Source organism: Chiloscyllium plagiosum, chromosome 12 (genome assembly GCF_004010195.1).
Source record: "Chiloscyllium plagiosum isolate BGI_BamShark_2017 chromosome 12, ASM401019v2, whole genome shotgun sequence".
Classification (NCBI taxonomy): domain Eukaryota; kingdom Metazoa; phylum Chordata; class Chondrichthyes; order Orectolobiformes; family Hemiscylliidae; genus Chiloscyllium; species Chiloscyllium plagiosum.
The window spans coordinates 39,952,711-39,969,477 of NC_057721.1; the positions used below are offsets into that span (position 1 = coordinate 39,952,711).

At 41.2% G+C, this 16,767-nt stretch overlaps 1 protein-coding gene across 1 annotated transcript in view; it reads right to left on the minus strand.

The window, feature by feature from the left end:
• caska (calcium/calmodulin-dependent serine protein kinase a) overlaps positions 1-16,767 on the minus strand; it is a 468,988-nt gene that overhangs the window by 408,967 nt on the left and 43,254 nt on the right. The window lies entirely within an intron of this gene.

The window sequence follows — 16,767 nt, forward strand, 5'->3', positions numbered from 1 at the left end:
TTCAGAAAAGATTTACAAGGATGTTGCCAGGGTTGGAGGATCTGAGCTACAGGGAGAGGCTGAACAGGCTGGGGCTGTTTTCCCTGGAGCATCAGAGGCTGAGGGGTGACCTTATAGACATTTACAAAATTATGAGGGGCATAGATAGGATAAATAGACAAAGTCTTTTCCCTGAGGTCAGGGAGTCCAGAGGTTTAGGGTGAGAGGGGAAAGGTATAAAAGAGACCTAAGGGGCAACCTTTTCACTCAGAGGGTGCTACGTGTATGGAATGAGCTGCCAGAGGAAGTGGTGGAGGCTGGTACAATTGCAACATTTAAGAGGCATTTGGATGGATATATGAATAGAAAGGGTTTGGAGGGATATGGGCCGGGCGCTGTCAGGTGGGATTAGATTGGGTTGGGATATCTGGTCAGCATGGACGGGTTGGACCGAAGGTTCTGTTTCCATGCTATACATCTCTATGACTCTATGTATGTGGTAGCTTTGATGATGGCACAAAGATAGGTAAGAAAGTAAGTTGTGTACATTTTACAAGAGTCTATAAAACAGGTTTAGATAAGCTAAGTTACCAAAAATGCCAAATTGAATATGTTGTGTGAAATGCAAACATGTCCACTTCATGATGAATAATAGGATAGTAGTATATTATTTGCACTGAATTACTCTAATGGGACAGAGGGATCTAGGTTCCCTGATAAATGAATGACAGATCACTAGTATACAGGTGCAGTAAGGAATTAGGAAACCCAACTGGAATATTAGCACTTATTGCAAGCGAAGTAGAGCACAACAACAGGGAAATATCACTGCAGTGAGGTAGGACGTTAGTTGTACCATATATTGAGTAAGGCTTTGGTCTCATTATTTGAAAAAGGATATTATTGCTGTCAATATAGTTCAGAGAAGATTCACTTGATCGATTCTTCAGATGAAAGGATTATCTTAAATGGAAAAGGTGGAGGTGGTTGGGCCCATACCCATTGGAGTTTAGGAGAATGAAAAATTAACTTAGAGACAGAAGATCCTGAGGAACCTTGACAAGGTGGTTGCTGAGAGTATGTTTCCCCTAGTGGTGGAGTCTAGAAGTAGAAAATGCAACTTACGAACTTAATCCGTTCCAGGACCCGGTTCATGAACCGAAAAGTTCGCAAACTGAATCAATTTTCCCATTGTTCGGATATTCAAAGCACGCATAGCAAAGCAGAACAATTACAATGAAACCACGGGCTTTTTTCGTTCATACCTTCGATCGTACCTTGAATTTTGTACGTACATTAAAGCAAAATTTTACGTACAATCCTGTTCGTAAACCGATTTGTTCGTGAACGGGGTCGTTCGTATGTCGAGGCGCTACTGTATTTGGAACTTCATAATTAAGTCTAATTTAGATTGACTGAGTTCTGTAAGGGTTCTTTATTCTGTTCTGTGTGTTTCATTTTGTAATTTTATGTCCAGGATTTTAAACAGCAAGCGGTAGATACTAGTGTCTTTAATTCGGGTGTTGGTTCAGTTGGGTAGACAAAGCTTGAGATAGTAATGGGTCTTTCAAATGCCAAAAGTTTTCTGGATGTGGATGCGGATGCAGCGACTTTGGAAAGTTTGCAAAAGGTGAATAAGACCAAGCTGCAGGAATGAGCAGAGAAGCGGGAATTGGAACTGCCTGTATCCGTGAGGAAAGGAGAGATAGTTACAGCTGTCGCTTAGCATTTAAACTTGCTGGACAAGCCATCACAATCTATAGAGATGGCAAGAATTCAAATGCAAATGAAGCAGCTTGAGTTAGAGATGAGAGATAAGGAAAGGGCAGCAGAAATGAAAGAATTTCAGTTACGATTAAAAGCAGAAGAGAGGGACAAAGAGCAGCAGAACACAAAGAAAAAGAGAAGCAGAAGAGAGGGGGAAAAAGAGCTTTTGAGCTTCAAAAACTGACACTTAAAAGGAAAGTCAGCTTAAAAGGCTGGAGATAAAGGCTGAAGGTAAGCTTAGTGAGGATGCAGTGCAAATCCATGTGGAAGAGCAGCGAGCTAAAACAGCAAGGTTAGCAGTTGAAGTGGCTGATGATTATAAGCTAGTCCATAAAATTTGGTTTGGCTTCCAGAATCAATTTCAGTCCATGAGGGATAGAAATTGGGGCGAAGAGAAATCTTCACGTGGAAAGGGAAAGGTAGATCTCAGTGAAGATCATAAGGATAACTTATCATGGTAAGAAGGAAACCCTTGAGGGGGACAAAAGTTTAAAAAGCTCTGATGTTAAAGTGGGCCACACGAAATCTGTGTTGGTGGGCTAGGAGAAAGCCAGATGTAGGAAAACTGGACAAGCCTGGAAGTTTTGTTGCACTAGTAACAAAAGGCACAAGGGAAGTTAGACAACTGCCTCAAAGTGTACAACATGATCAGAGGTTGATTAAGGAGGAAGTGCCAGATCTGCTTAAAAAATATACACGCAAGGGTAAAGTTTATTCACATAGGCCAGGGGTAGTAGGTAAGGAAGTTACAATATTAAGGGACACAGGATCCTCTCAGTCTGTAATGCTGAAGGATGAGGGGATATGCACTCCTTAGGGACTACTGCCAGAAAACGTACTAACAGGAATTCATGGAGAGACAAAAAATGCTCAATTATGTAAAATGAGGCTAGAGAGTCGAGAGAAGAGTGGAGAATTTGTGGTAGGAGTACTGGACAAACTCCCAACTCCCAGGAACAGAGAAGGAGCAAATAGGTAAACATGCAAGTATCTTTAGCTTTGCTAAGCTGATTTAAGTTCTCATCTTTCTGCTGTAATTCAAACAGCTATATCAAAAGGCATTTACTGAGAAGGAAAGTGAATGCATTCCCGTGTGTTATTACTTAACAAATGATGTTTTAAATGAGGAAATGGAGAACACCACACATTCAAGCAGATGAGAAATGGGCAGAGATTTATCAAACTGTTTTGCCATTAGAGTATAGAAAGGAGGTGCTACAAGTGGCTCATGAGCTACCACTTGGAGGTTATTTAGGGGTGAGGAGAAAACAGGCCAAAATACAAAAACATTTTTACTGGCCTTGAGTACACAAAGTAGTAGTTGAATTTTGCCAGATGTGTCATGCATGTCAGCTAATCAGAAAACCACAGTCAGTAATAAAACCTGCACCTTTAATATCTATTCCAGCATTTGAGGAACCTTTCACAAGAGTCTCGATTGCGTAGGTTCTTTACCTCAAACAAAAAGTGGGGATAAGTATTTATTAACAATAACGGATGTGTCAACTAGATTTCCAGAGGTAATCCCATTACGCAACATCACAGCTTAAAAGGGTTGTAGAAGAATTACTTTTTTTTTAACTAGATACGGACTATTAATAGAGATCCAGTCAGATCAAGGATCAATTTTCACATCCAAACTATTCAAGGTGATTATGGATAACTTGGGAACAAAGCAATTCAAATCTATTGCGTACCATCCAGAATCACAGTGAGCGCTAGAGAGATAGCATCAAACATTAAAGACCATGTTGAGGGCTTATGGTCAGGATTATCCAGATGATTGGGATAAGGAAATTCTGTTTGTACTTGTTGCGATCAGAGATGCACTGAATGAATCAACCAAATTCAGTCCATTTGAATTAATTTTTAGGCATGAAGAAAGAGGACCATTAAAACAGATTAAGGAGAAATGAAAAAGTCAGAATTCAGAGACCACCCATTTTGACTATGTGTCATATTTTAGACAACGATTAAAGAGAGCTGGAGAAATGGTTAGACAGAATTTAAAATTATCACAGCATATAATGAAACATGAAGCAAATAATAAATTACAAATTCGCAGTTTTGAGATTGGGGATAAGGTATTGGTATTACCCTAAAAAGGTGAGCCTTTAAAAGCAAGGTTTAATGGATCATATCAAATTGAGATGAAATTGAGTGCGGTGAACTACTTAATAAGGACTCCAGTCAAGAAGAAATCTCAGAGTGTGTCATGTGAATATGCTCAAAAGGTATTTTAATAGGGAAGGAAAGCAAGAGAAGGTGTTAATGATTACAGTACAGAAGGAAGAACCAAGTTCAGAGGATTCAGAATTGGACATTCCTCAAATCAAATTGGACAATGAGGAAGTTGTCAAAAATTGGGATAAATTGAGTTACCTTCCACAAGAAAATCGAAATGACCTGAAAGAGTTATTACTATCACATGGGGAGATATGTGGAAATAAACTGGGAAGTACCAACCTAATTGTACACAATGTAGATATAGGAGGTGCTGTTCCGATTAATCGACATCCTTATAGGCATAACCCTCTAAAGTTGGCACAGGTTCAGAAGGAAATAGAGTGCATGCTCCAAGATGGCATAATTGAAGTGAATTATAGTGACTGGAGCTCACCCATAGTCATGGTGCCAAAGCCAGATGGTACCCAACGGTTCTGTATGGACTATTGCAAAGTCAACGCTGTTGCAAAGACTGACGCATATCCAATTCTACGGGTGGAGGACTAATGTCGAAAAAAATGGGACAAGCAACTTGTCTAAGTTGGACCTGCTCAGAGGCTCCTGGCAAGTACCTCTGTCAGAGGGCAACAGCGATTTCGGCTTTTGTAACACTAAATGGTCTATATCAGTTCAAAGTCATGCCATTTGGTACGAAAAGCATTTCAGCACATTTCAGAGACTGACTAATAAGGTCATTGCCAGATTATCCAACTGTGTGGCGTACATTGATGACCTGATGATTTTTAGTCACTCATGGAAGGAACATTTACAGCATTTATCACCCCTTAATTTTCTAAATTCTAGAGAAAACAGGCTTAATTTGTATATTCTCTCCTTAGAACTTTGATATCTGAATTTCAGATATCATTCTTACAAACCTATGTTGTACTTTCTCCAAAGCCAATATAAGCTTCCCAAGAGGGCACAGATCTATTCACAGTATTGGAGATCTTTCCACATATTTATTCCTCAAATTCCCTCTGATTACTGGGGGGCTTACAGTACAATCCCATCACTGATCATTCCTTTCTTTAGTTCTAATTTCTACCTATTTAGTTCCACTGGATGATTTTTCAGGAATACCTTTCCTAATTACAGCAGTAACGTTTTCCTTAATCAAAAATACCATTCTTCCTCTTTATGTGCCTCACCTTCTTTCCTTCTTATAGCATCTGAAACCCAGTACATTGAGCTGCCAGTCCTGCCCATCCCTCAGTCACGTTTCTGTAGAAGCTATTACGTCCCAGTCCCATGTTCTCATACATACCTTGAATTCATCAGCCTTACCTGCAAGATCCCTTGCATTGAATTAAATGCAGTTCAATTATTCAGTTACCTGGTTCTCGGACTTGCTCTTATTTGTTTTTGTAATTAACTTGTTCTTTTCAGATTCAGAACCAACCTCATCTGCCTTTCAATTAATTCTGCTACCGAGGATCCCTCCACCCCCTCGCTAATAGTTTACAGTGTGTGCGTGCTATTTGGAGACTCACCACCCTATATCACGTGTACAGGGAGCATGGCTGTGTGACACAGTGATATAGTGATGGTCATGTCCTTTTTATTCCCTCCCTGCAGCATTTCCTGATGGAGACTTAGGAAGGTGGATTGGGAAGGCAATGAAAGGAAGCATGGTGTCAGAGGAGAGAGAGGTCTCAGAGAATTAAAGAGGAAAGAATACTATTTTTTTTAAAAAGTGAGAAAAACAATATCAAAGACAAAGACATGGGCTTAAAGATTAGAGTTGCACCCAAATAGGTACAAAAGTCAGTGCTGGGTCAACTTTTGTTGGTCATTTATATAAATGATTTGGATGACAATTTAGAAGGCATGGTTAGCAGGTTTGTGAATGACACCAAAGTCGGTGGTATAGTCAACAGTGAAGTGGGTTATTTGAAATTACACGGAATTTTGATCAATTAAGCCAGTGGGCTGAAGAATGGCAGATGGAGTTAGATTTGGATAAATTTGAGCTATTTCATTTTGGTAAATCAAACAAGGGCAGGACTTATACAGTTGATGGTAGGATAGTATTGTATAACAGAGACCTAGGGACTCAGATACATAAATCTGCATCACAGGCAGACAGGGTGATTAAGAAGGCGTTTAGCACACTTGCCTTCATAGCTCAGACCTCGGGTATAGGAGTCAGGACGACATGTTGAGGTTGTACAGAATGTTGGTGATGCCTCTCCTATAGTACTGTGCGCAGATCTGGACCCTCTGTTACAGACAGGATATTATTAAACTGGAGAGGGTTCAGAAGAGATTTATGAGAATGTTGCCAGGAATGGAAGGTTTGAAATATAAGGAGAGGCTGAATAGACTGGGATATTTTTCACTAGAGGTTGAGGGATGACTGAATAGAGGTTTTATAAAATCATGAGAGGCATAGAGAAGGCAAATAGTGGATGTCTTTTCACTAGGATGGGGCAGTTCAAAACTAGGAGCCATATTTTTAAGGTTAGGAGAAAGATTTAAAAGGAATCAGAGAGCAAGTTTTTACACAGAGCTTTGTATGTGGAATGAACTGCCAGAGGAAGTGGTAAAGGCAGGTACAGTTACAACATTTAAAAGACATTTGGATAGGTACATGATTAGAAAATGGTTTAGCGGAATAAGGGTCAAGTGCAGGCACGTTGGAATATAGTTTAGTTAGGGAAACTTGGTCAGCGTAAACAAGTTGAACCAAAACATCAGTTTCCGTGCTATATGACTCTACCTCCAAAACTCTGTGACAAAAAGTTCCAAAGATTCAATCCTCAGAAGAAATTCCTCATCTCAGTCTTCAATTCATGCCTCGTTATTTGGAGACAATGCCCTCTGATCAGAGACTCTTCCATGAGGGGAAGTATCCTCTCAGCATTTATCCTGTCAATCTCCTTAAGAATCTTATACGTTTCAATGAGATCACCTCTCATTCTTAGAACCCCTGTAGGTGGAGTTCCAACCGGTTTAGCCTTTGCTCATCAGAATCCTTCCATACCAGGGATCATATGAGGTAAACCTTCTCTGCGATCAGTGATTCAACCCAATCAAACCTATGCTGTACTGGGCAGGAAGGTTTGAGAGCCATGTATTCAACAGGGATATGATAGCCTACATGCAGACAGGACAGGGCGTGGACTCTTGTTTCATCAACTTGGACAAAGAGAAGACCTTTGACGGGCTATTACACACCTACACATGGTACTTGTTCTCTAAAACGAGCTTTGGTCAGGGAATCTGCAATTGAATCAGACTGCTCTACATCAATATTAGTAGCATAATCTCTACCAACGGGTGGGAATCAGATTCATACCAGACCTGGAGTCAGGGAAGGTGACCCTCTGCTGCCTTGTTTGTGTGTGTGTTGCATAGAACCTTCTACCCACTGCACCAGGAAGGTGGTGAGCCTGAGAGGTGAGTGATCTATGTAGCAGAGGCCTGCAGATCAAAGCCTCCCTGTACATGGATGATGTCGCCATTTTCTGCTCAGATATACTGTCAGTGCGCAGACTCATGAGCATCTGCAACCAGTTTGAATAGACTTCAGATCCAAGGTGAATTGAGGCAATAGTGAGACCATGTTCTTTGGAAATAGGGTTAGCTGATCCTTTATCCCCTCACCATCAGGACAGGTTACCTGACGGTGCTCAGAATATGGTTCTGAGAGACTGGGGCACATGCAAAACCCTGGGAGGAGATTATCGCTAAGCTAAGGCAGAAACTGGGCTTTGGGGGCACTGCTCCTGAGGATCTGAAATCTGAATACAGGCGGAGGTAACTAGTTGTCAGGAACAACCGCTTAGGCAGTAAGATGGCTTCTCGATGCAAATAACTTGACAAAATGGCTTCTAGGCTGCAAATTGACAATTTTCCTATAGCTGCATAATTAACTAACCATAGTCTGCTTCAATAGAGATTAGCAGACAATGCTCCCTTTACTGCATAGAAATAACTAGACTAGCTAAGACATTACTGGCCATTCTAACTGACCTTCAGATGCAGATGCAAAGGCTCGGTTCGTGAGATAAGGGTGGCCTGAGTGTTTGGAAACAAAATTGGTTCCCAGGAAATATCACTGGACCAAGTAACTGTCAAATAAAGCAATATTGTGTATTGTCTGAATGTACTATGGCCTGTACCCTTCTTTAAGTATAAATATGCCTTTGTTTTAAGCCATGTGGGCAGCTCATCAGAGGAATATGGATGTACACAACCTCTGTACCCAGCCGCATGAAGAAATAAAGAATGAAGTCTTAATGAACCAGACTGATTAAGTTTGCTTATTGACCGATCATGGAACAGAGACCCACCCCACCCCCAAAACCCCAACCAGATCTTCACTCCCTGTCCATTTTGGGCAAAATCCTGGTCATCAGGTGTGAGGAACTTTCAGTTTTGCTGCATACGGCACAGGTCCGGCCTATTCCCTGATACTGCATCACCCAAAGGTCAAAGATTGACCGTGTCCACAGGGACACCATCTACAAAGCTCCGGATAAGGCTAAGAGAAGACGTACTCAATGTCGCATTCATCCTGATGACCAGCTTTGTGTGGCTGCATCAAGCTGAATGTAGATCATTGGTATGCAAACTCTAACTGGCACTGCATACAGAGGTTCTACCTGTCCCCAATGTTAAGAATGTGTCTAGCCTCCTTGCTTTTGAATGCTCCAAGTAGTTAGACCATTTGGTATCACCTGTCTGTTGTGGAAAATCTTGAAAAGAAAAACACCTTTAACCACAAGTTGATCAAGAAATAGTCAGCACAGTGTTCTATAGACACTACAGAAAACAGAGGACTGAACCTATTAGGTGGTTCCCTTAGCAGACTAAGTCATTTGACAAAATGCTTTATCACTGGAACTTTTTAAACAAGTACCAAAGACATAGCTTGGCTGCTGGGGAGAAGGCAGTGTCTGGCAGATCTTTCATGCATTCCTGTTGTCTCTGCACCACCACACACAGTCCTCAAAGTGGCTGTGTTGGTGAAGAGACTGTCACACGTCCTTTTGGAATGTGGCTTTGCAAAGTCGGTCTGGAGAGAAATGCAGTGGTTTCTGACACAGCTTGCCCCATGCAGCTCTTTGACACAGAATTCTGAGCCCTTTGGGCTTTGTGGTCCATGGAGGACCATCAATTGGGTGAAAGATGCTCTTCAGTCTGCCGGAAACTTGGTCTTCCAGTGTAAAAAGTTGAGTTCAACCAATGGTTGCAGACTGGCGCATTCCAAGGTCCAGCTCTACGGGATGATGGACACATTAAAGCTTGGGGCAGGTACCACTAAGACACAGATGAGAAAGACCACAGTCTAAGGTCTTCCTGCCAAAGGTATAACGAGGGTCCATTCCATGGGCAGACCCTGTAATTGCCTCAAAAAGATTGCAAATAGCTTTGTGAATGAGCAAAAAAATGCTTTTTCTTTGCAACTGCAGGGATGTTCTGAGGAACCCAAATTCCAATGTATTGTTTGTTTTGTCACTGCAAAGACAGTACAGATCTGTTTTAGGACCTTTTCTATATACTTATCGAAATTGTTGTGGTTCTGTTCGCCGAGCTGGGAATTTGTGCTGCAGACGTTTCGTCCCCTGTCTAGGTGACATCCTCAGTGCTTGGGAGCCTCCTGTGAAGCGCTTCTGTGATGTTTCCTCTGGCATTTATATCACAGGAGGCTCCCAAGCACCGAGGATGTCACCTAGACAGGGGACGAAACGTCTGCAACACAAATTCCCAGCTCGGCGAACAGAACCACAACAACGAGCACCCGAGCTACAAATCTTCTCACAAACTTTGAACTTATCGAAATTGCTTTATGAATAAGGTATATTTTTGAAATTAGAAAAGCTACTGGAAAGGTGAGAATCCAGAACTCACTGTCTACCAAGGTAGAACAGGCAGAAACTCTCATAACATTTCACAAATATTTAGATTAGTATTTGCGATGCCAAGACATACATAGCTATGGGCCAAGTGCCAGAAAAATGGGACAGGAACAGGTGCTAAATTTTGACAGACATAGACACAGTGGGCCAAAGCACCTTTTTAGAGGCAGCCTGGTGGCACTGTAGCTTGCACCGCTGCCTCAGTGTCAGGTTCAATTCTAGCTTAGGTGACTGTGAGAAGTTTGTAGGGTCTCCCCTTGTCTGTAAGGGTTTTGGCCGGGTACTCTAGTTTCTTCCCATAGTCTAAAGATTTGCAGGCTATGTGGATTAGCCATAGTAAGTCTGGGGCTATATGGGGTTAGGGTTATTTTTTGGTGGGGGGGGGGGGGTTGGGGGAAGAGAGGTGGTCTGGATGGGATGCTCTTTGGAAGGTCAGTACTGACTCAATTACCTCTTTCTGCACCATATGGGTTCTATTTTTCAATGCAATAGTTCTCCTATAACACCGTAGTTGTGTTCCCGTACAATGTCTTATTGTAGAAAACTGTGCAATAGAAATAATGGGCCCATGGGGAAAAACAGGTTTTGGGTGAACCAAAAATACCGGTAAAATAGCAAAACAAAAAAAAAGTATCTAGCATAACTTATCTAGCAAAAAAAGTATCTAGCATATTTATCGGCACGGTGGCTCAGGGGTCAGCACTGCTGCCTCAGAGCACCAGGGTCCTAAGTTCGATTCCGGCTTCGGATGACTGTCTGTGTGGGTTTCCTCTGGGTGTACTGGTTTAGTGGGCGGCACGGTGGCACAGTGGTTAGCACTGCTGCCTCGCAGCGCCAGAGACCCGGGTTCAATTCCCGCCTCAGGCGACTGACTGTGTGGAGTTTGCACGTTCTCCCCGTGTCTGCGTGGGTTTCCTCCGGGTGCTCCGGTTTCCTCCCACATCACAAAGATGTGCAGGATCAGGTGAATTGGCCATACTAAATTGACCGTAGTGCTAGGTAAGGGGTAAATGTAGGGGTATGGGTGGGTTTCGCTTCGGCGGGTCGGTGTGGACTTGTTGGGCCGAAGGGCCTGTTTCCACACTGTAATCTAATCTAATCTAATCTATAACAAAAAATGATAACGCAGTCTAAGTAAATTTTGACCTGATGGAACTGACCTGTTATATGGTACTGTATAGTGCAAGACATCGAATTTCCAACAGATTACTCTCGATTGGCATCTATACCTGCTGGCTGCACTACATTCTCGCCAGTATTCTGATCCTAACGATAGGTAACAATGCATAGGTCAGATCCCAGAACAAAACCTGCCTTGACAGATCAAGGGCTGAATCTTGATTTCTTTCACTAAGTGTTAGTTTGGTCAAAATTTTTGGAGTGTTTCACATTATGATGCTTGGGGCATCTATCACCTATATTTCACAAAGCCCACCTGATTTACTACCTACCACACCCTTTGGTGCCCCTCGCACACATTTCCAGCACCATTATACCATGTGCCATTTTCAAAACAATTCACCACCTCCTGGATATCCCAGAATTGACCAACATTCATGGGGCAGCACCACCTTTAATGAAAAGATATTGTGCACCTAGACAAAAACTGTCATTCTGGAGCTGCCCTACGTGTTTCCTGACATTAGCCCTGGATATGGCAGACAAATAGAAAATTGTGGGTAGGGACATGGAGATGCTGCTGATAGGAATGGGGTGATGCAGAGGCAGGACATTCTTAGGGCAATGGCTTGACCAATTAATCAACCTGCATGACTTCAATTTAAATGAAGTTCAGCTGTTAACTTAAATATCATTAACTGGTGCATTCTCTATACAGTGCCTTTACCAGAGAGCACTTGCCAGCCAAATCAGTGCCCTCTTCCCATACAGCTTGAATGCTTTTTTCCCTTTACTATTTCTTGCAAATTATCTGATGAGTACAACACAAAATGTTTGAAAAAAGTTCCATTTTTTTAGTAATACAAATTCTGTACTAGTAAATGACTATTCCGTTTGTACTTCTAATCAAGGTACCTTGCTTAGCATTCAGCTAATTTAAAACAAACTATCAAAAGGAAAACCATTGAAAACACCTTTCATTTTCATTATTCGCCAAACAACCTGTTGAAAAAGACGTTACTACACACCTCCAACAGCAGGTAGGACTTCTGGCTCAGAGCTAGAGACATGACCATTTCATCACAACAGGTTTTATTTAACAATACATATAAGCCAAGATGCAAATACTGTATTGAAACCCAATTTGAAGGGATTAAATGATTGCAGAATAGAGAGGTGAAACACACAAAATTCTTAACAAGCTTATCAGGTTAAATGCTGGGAGGACGGTTCCCTGGTTAGAAATTGAATTAGGTTTTATTGTCACATGTACTCAAATACAAGGATGCACAAGTACTTTGCACACTTATTCACAGTTGCTATTTCCAGCATGATCTTAGGTACAAAGAAGCCTAGGTACAAAATCTTAAGGTATAAACTAGAAAAATAAAGAAATAATGTTAAAAGTTCAGTGTTACAGTCCTAAAGGAGAGAGACAGAGAGAGAGACAGAGACAGACAGAATCAGAACACGGGTCCACACTGGGCTTCAACTCGGGGTGGGTGGGGGGGGGGGGGTGCTCATACATAAAAGAGTGAACCATCAGAATAACCAAACAAACAGTCATTCAAAAATGGGACCGGGGAAAGACATTTACTCAGAAGTATTGTAAATCTCCAGCAAAACTGTGGATTTTCCAATGTTGAGTATTTTCAAGACCGATGATCAACAGTATTTCGTGTATTAAAAGATGTAGGATACAATAAAAGGCGGAGTTGAGATGGAACAACAGGCTTGATCTTACTGAACGTTGAAACAGGCTCAAAAGGAAATGAATGGCCTACATCCCTCCCCCTATTCTTGTACACGTCATTGTGTTATAACTTGTGTTTCATCAACACAAATTTGCTGTACAATGATTCACGAATTGGGGATGCTGCTTCTACAAAGTGAACTTTTAAAACGAGTGCTGGCTGTAACGCACTTACAATGCCAATCATCAAGTGCTGTTTCTAAAGTGTGATTTTTCTAATCACCTCTCAGTATTTCATTTTTAAATCTAAATTTGAAAGCTTCACACTCCAAAAGCAAGTGCGACAAGGTGGAGATGAGGTAGTCCCTTTTATTTCCTACTGGTTAAATGAATGGGAATTAAAGCCTTTATTCAATTAAGGAAACAAAATTTGGAGAGCTAATCTTACCAGTTACAGCTTTTACTCTGAAAACATTGACTGAAAAGGAGGAAACCTTGTTTTTATACAGGAAGCTTTGCAACATTAATTTTTCATGAATTCTTAATTTTCAAAACGAACTTAAAGCTATACAATTATCCTGTTGAAAGACAAGACTGGTATTGAATCTTGGAGGGTCACATCAGAAAGACCACAGGACAGATAAGAAACATCATAATGTAGAGAACATGTTATTTAGCATATAAATGTTAGAAGACAGGAATGTTTTTACAGATATATCTAACACAAATATACATGTAATATAGCTATGATCATTCTCAAAGTTATTGCAGCACAACAGAAATAATGTCACTGCTACACAGATTTAAATAGCAATGTTAACATTCAGATCACTGATTGTTCATGGCCTGCCAGATGAAAATTACAATTTTGCTGTACAAGGATTTAACTTGCACCTGCACCACCAGGTCACAAACTTACCATAAAACACTTCACGACAGATGTTTTACTGGATTCCAGCAATGTCACCGATGACAGTTGCTGCTTCATGTGATCAGAGCTCCCTCAAATGGTAGCTTTAGACTGGGTCAATTCTAATTTTGACTAAATAAAGTCCAGGATCACCACCAGAAGTTGTTTCCCTTGTCTTGATTCCTGGGATGACTACTTCCACAAATGGATAATGTCAAGATGATATATAAACACATTCAGTGCCACTGGATATCCTCAAGGTCTCAAAATCTGGAACAAATTCCAATACACTGCATAGACACCTTTTGAGAAACATAGCCATGGAATTAATTTAGTTTGGAGGTTTTCCAATATTTAATTGCAGACAACATAGCCAGAAAGAAAAATATTACCCAAGCAGCTTGCTCATGCCACCACAAAAAGAATCCATCAGAATTAATAGGAAGATTGGCACTGATTTTGATGAGATACCAACAAGACAATGTTTGGTTACAAGCTAGAGAACTTTAGTCTCACGTCAAGATCCACAATCAGCCGCAGTCAAGTACTTAAAAAAACTGCAATTTGTGAATTTAATATAATGGGAATGTCAAAGATTTTGAGATACTTCAAAATAATTACTTGAAGCTTACCGAATGCCTTTGATATGCACACAAGAATCCTGGTAAATCTGTTTTGTTTCAAACTGCACACTGCTTTTAAAGATGCAATACTTGCATCACCATTTCTCGATTCAAATGTAACAATATAAACAGTAGCTTGGTAGTACAGAGCTTAAAATTTCTTGAACAAAGGACATGTCGCTGAAACTTTTCATCTTGCACAGATCAGGACATAGAGAAGAAATTTCAAGCAATCATAACAAATTGCTTTCTCATGACACTGCTTCAGCCAATGGAGAACAAATCCCCAAGATCCAAGGTAATTTAGGAACAGTGCAAAGCTTGAACATATCCTTTTATTTGCAGTGAACAGGTTATAAATGCATAGCGAGCCATGCTAGGAGTTTGAATCATTACCTTAACTGCTTGTTCGTGCAATTATCAGCACAGTCAGGATGTTCAGTGAATGCAGTCTAACCGAGGTATCATATTCAATAGCTGTAACAGTGTAGTCTCTACGCTAGCTATTACAAACAGTCCAAAAAAAATTTCAGGTTAATCGTAACAGTACCTATTTCCGATTGCTAAATCAGGTGGTTATGTAAGAAACTGATTTAAGACCATAAGACATAGGAGCAGAATTAGGCCATTTAGTCCAATGGGTCTGTTCTGCCATTCTATAGTGGCTGATATGTTTCTCAACTCCAATATCCTGCCTTCTCCTCATAATCTTTGATTCCCTTATTAAAATCAAGAACCTCTTTCTTAAATACACTCCAAAACGCTGTGGTGTAATGAATTCCAGAGTCACCACTCTGACTGAAGAAATTCCACCTCATCTCAGATCTGAAGGGATGACCCTTTAAAGAATCAGAGTCAAAGAGATGTACAGCACAGAAATAGACTCTTTCGTCCAACTCGTCCATGCCAACCAGATATCCTAACTTAAACTAGTCCCATTTGTCAGCACTTGGACTCCATATCCCTCTAAACCCTTCCTATTCATATACCCATCCACGTGCCTTTTAAATGCTGTAATTGTACCACCACTTCCTTTGGCAGCTCATTCCATACATGCACCACTCTCTGAAGAAAGATTTTTTTCCCCCTCACCTTAAACCTTATGCCCTCTAGTTCTGGACTCCCCCATCCCAGGGACAAGACCCTGTCTATTTACTCTATCCATGCTCATGATTTTGTAAACCTCTATAAGGTCATCCCTCAGTCTCTGATGCTCCAGCCTATTCAGCCTCTCCTTGTAGCTCAAAATCTCCAACCCTGGCAACATCCTTGTAAATCTTTTCTGAACCCTTTCAAGTTTCACAACATCCTTCCAATAGGGGGAGGCGAGAACAGCACACAATATTCCAAAAGGTGGCCTAACTAATGTCCTGTACAGCCACAACATGGCCTCCTAACTCCTATAGTCAATGCTCTGACCAATAAAGGAAAGCATACCAAATGCCTTCTTCACTATCTTACCTATGTGAGACTCTACTTTCAAGGAACTATGAACCTGTACTCCAAGGTCTCTTTGTTCAGCATCATTCCCCAGAATCTTACCATTAAGTGTACAAGTGCTGCTCTGATTTGCCTTTCCAAAATGCAGCACCTCGCATTTATCTTAATCAAAGTCCATCTGCCACCCCTCAGTCCAATGGCCGATTTGATTAAGGTCCCATTATACTCTGAGGTAACCTTCTTGGTTCGCCACTACACCTGTAATTTTGGTGTCATCTGCAAACTTACTAACTATACCTATGTTCACATCTGAATCATTTATGTAAAATGACAAAAAGCAGTGGACCCAGTACCACAGAGACAGTGCCCTTTTAGCAGAAACATCTTCTCTAGGTCCCCTCTATCCAGGCCTATCAGCATTTTGTAAATTTCAAATCAATTCTCCCCCCGCCCTTGCTTATTACCTCCTCAAAGAATTCTAATAGATTTGTTGGGCTTGACCTCCTCTTGATGAAGCTGTCCTGACTCCGCCTTATTTTACCATGCACTTCCAAGTACTGTGTAATCTCGTCTTTAAGAATAGACTCAAATCTTACTCATGACCGACATCAGGCTAACCAGTCTATAGTTTCCTGCAGTCTGCCTCCCACCATTCTTAAAATTTATATTTGCCATTTTCCAGTCCTCTGGGATCTTCAACTCGAAAGGTCACCACCAATGACTCTACTATCACCTCAGCAGCCACCTTAAAATCTCTGAAATATAGTTCAGCCAATCCAGGCAATTCTTCCACTTTCAGACATTTCAGCTTCCCGCATTTTTTCCCTTAGTGATAGCTACTACACTCACCTCTACTCCCCAACTCTCGGAGTTCTGGTATATTGCTGGCATCCTCCACAGTAAAATCTGATGCAAAGCACCTGTTCAGTTCCTCTGCCAATTCTTTACTCCCCATTACTACTTGGAGTTATAGAGATGTACAGCATGGAAACAGACCCTTCGGTCCAACCTGTCCATGCTGACCAGATATCCTAATCCAATCTAGTCCTACCTGACAGCACCTGGCCCATATCCCTCCAAACCCTTCCTATTCATATACCCATCCAAATGCCTCTTAAATGTTGCAATTGTACCAGCCTCCAC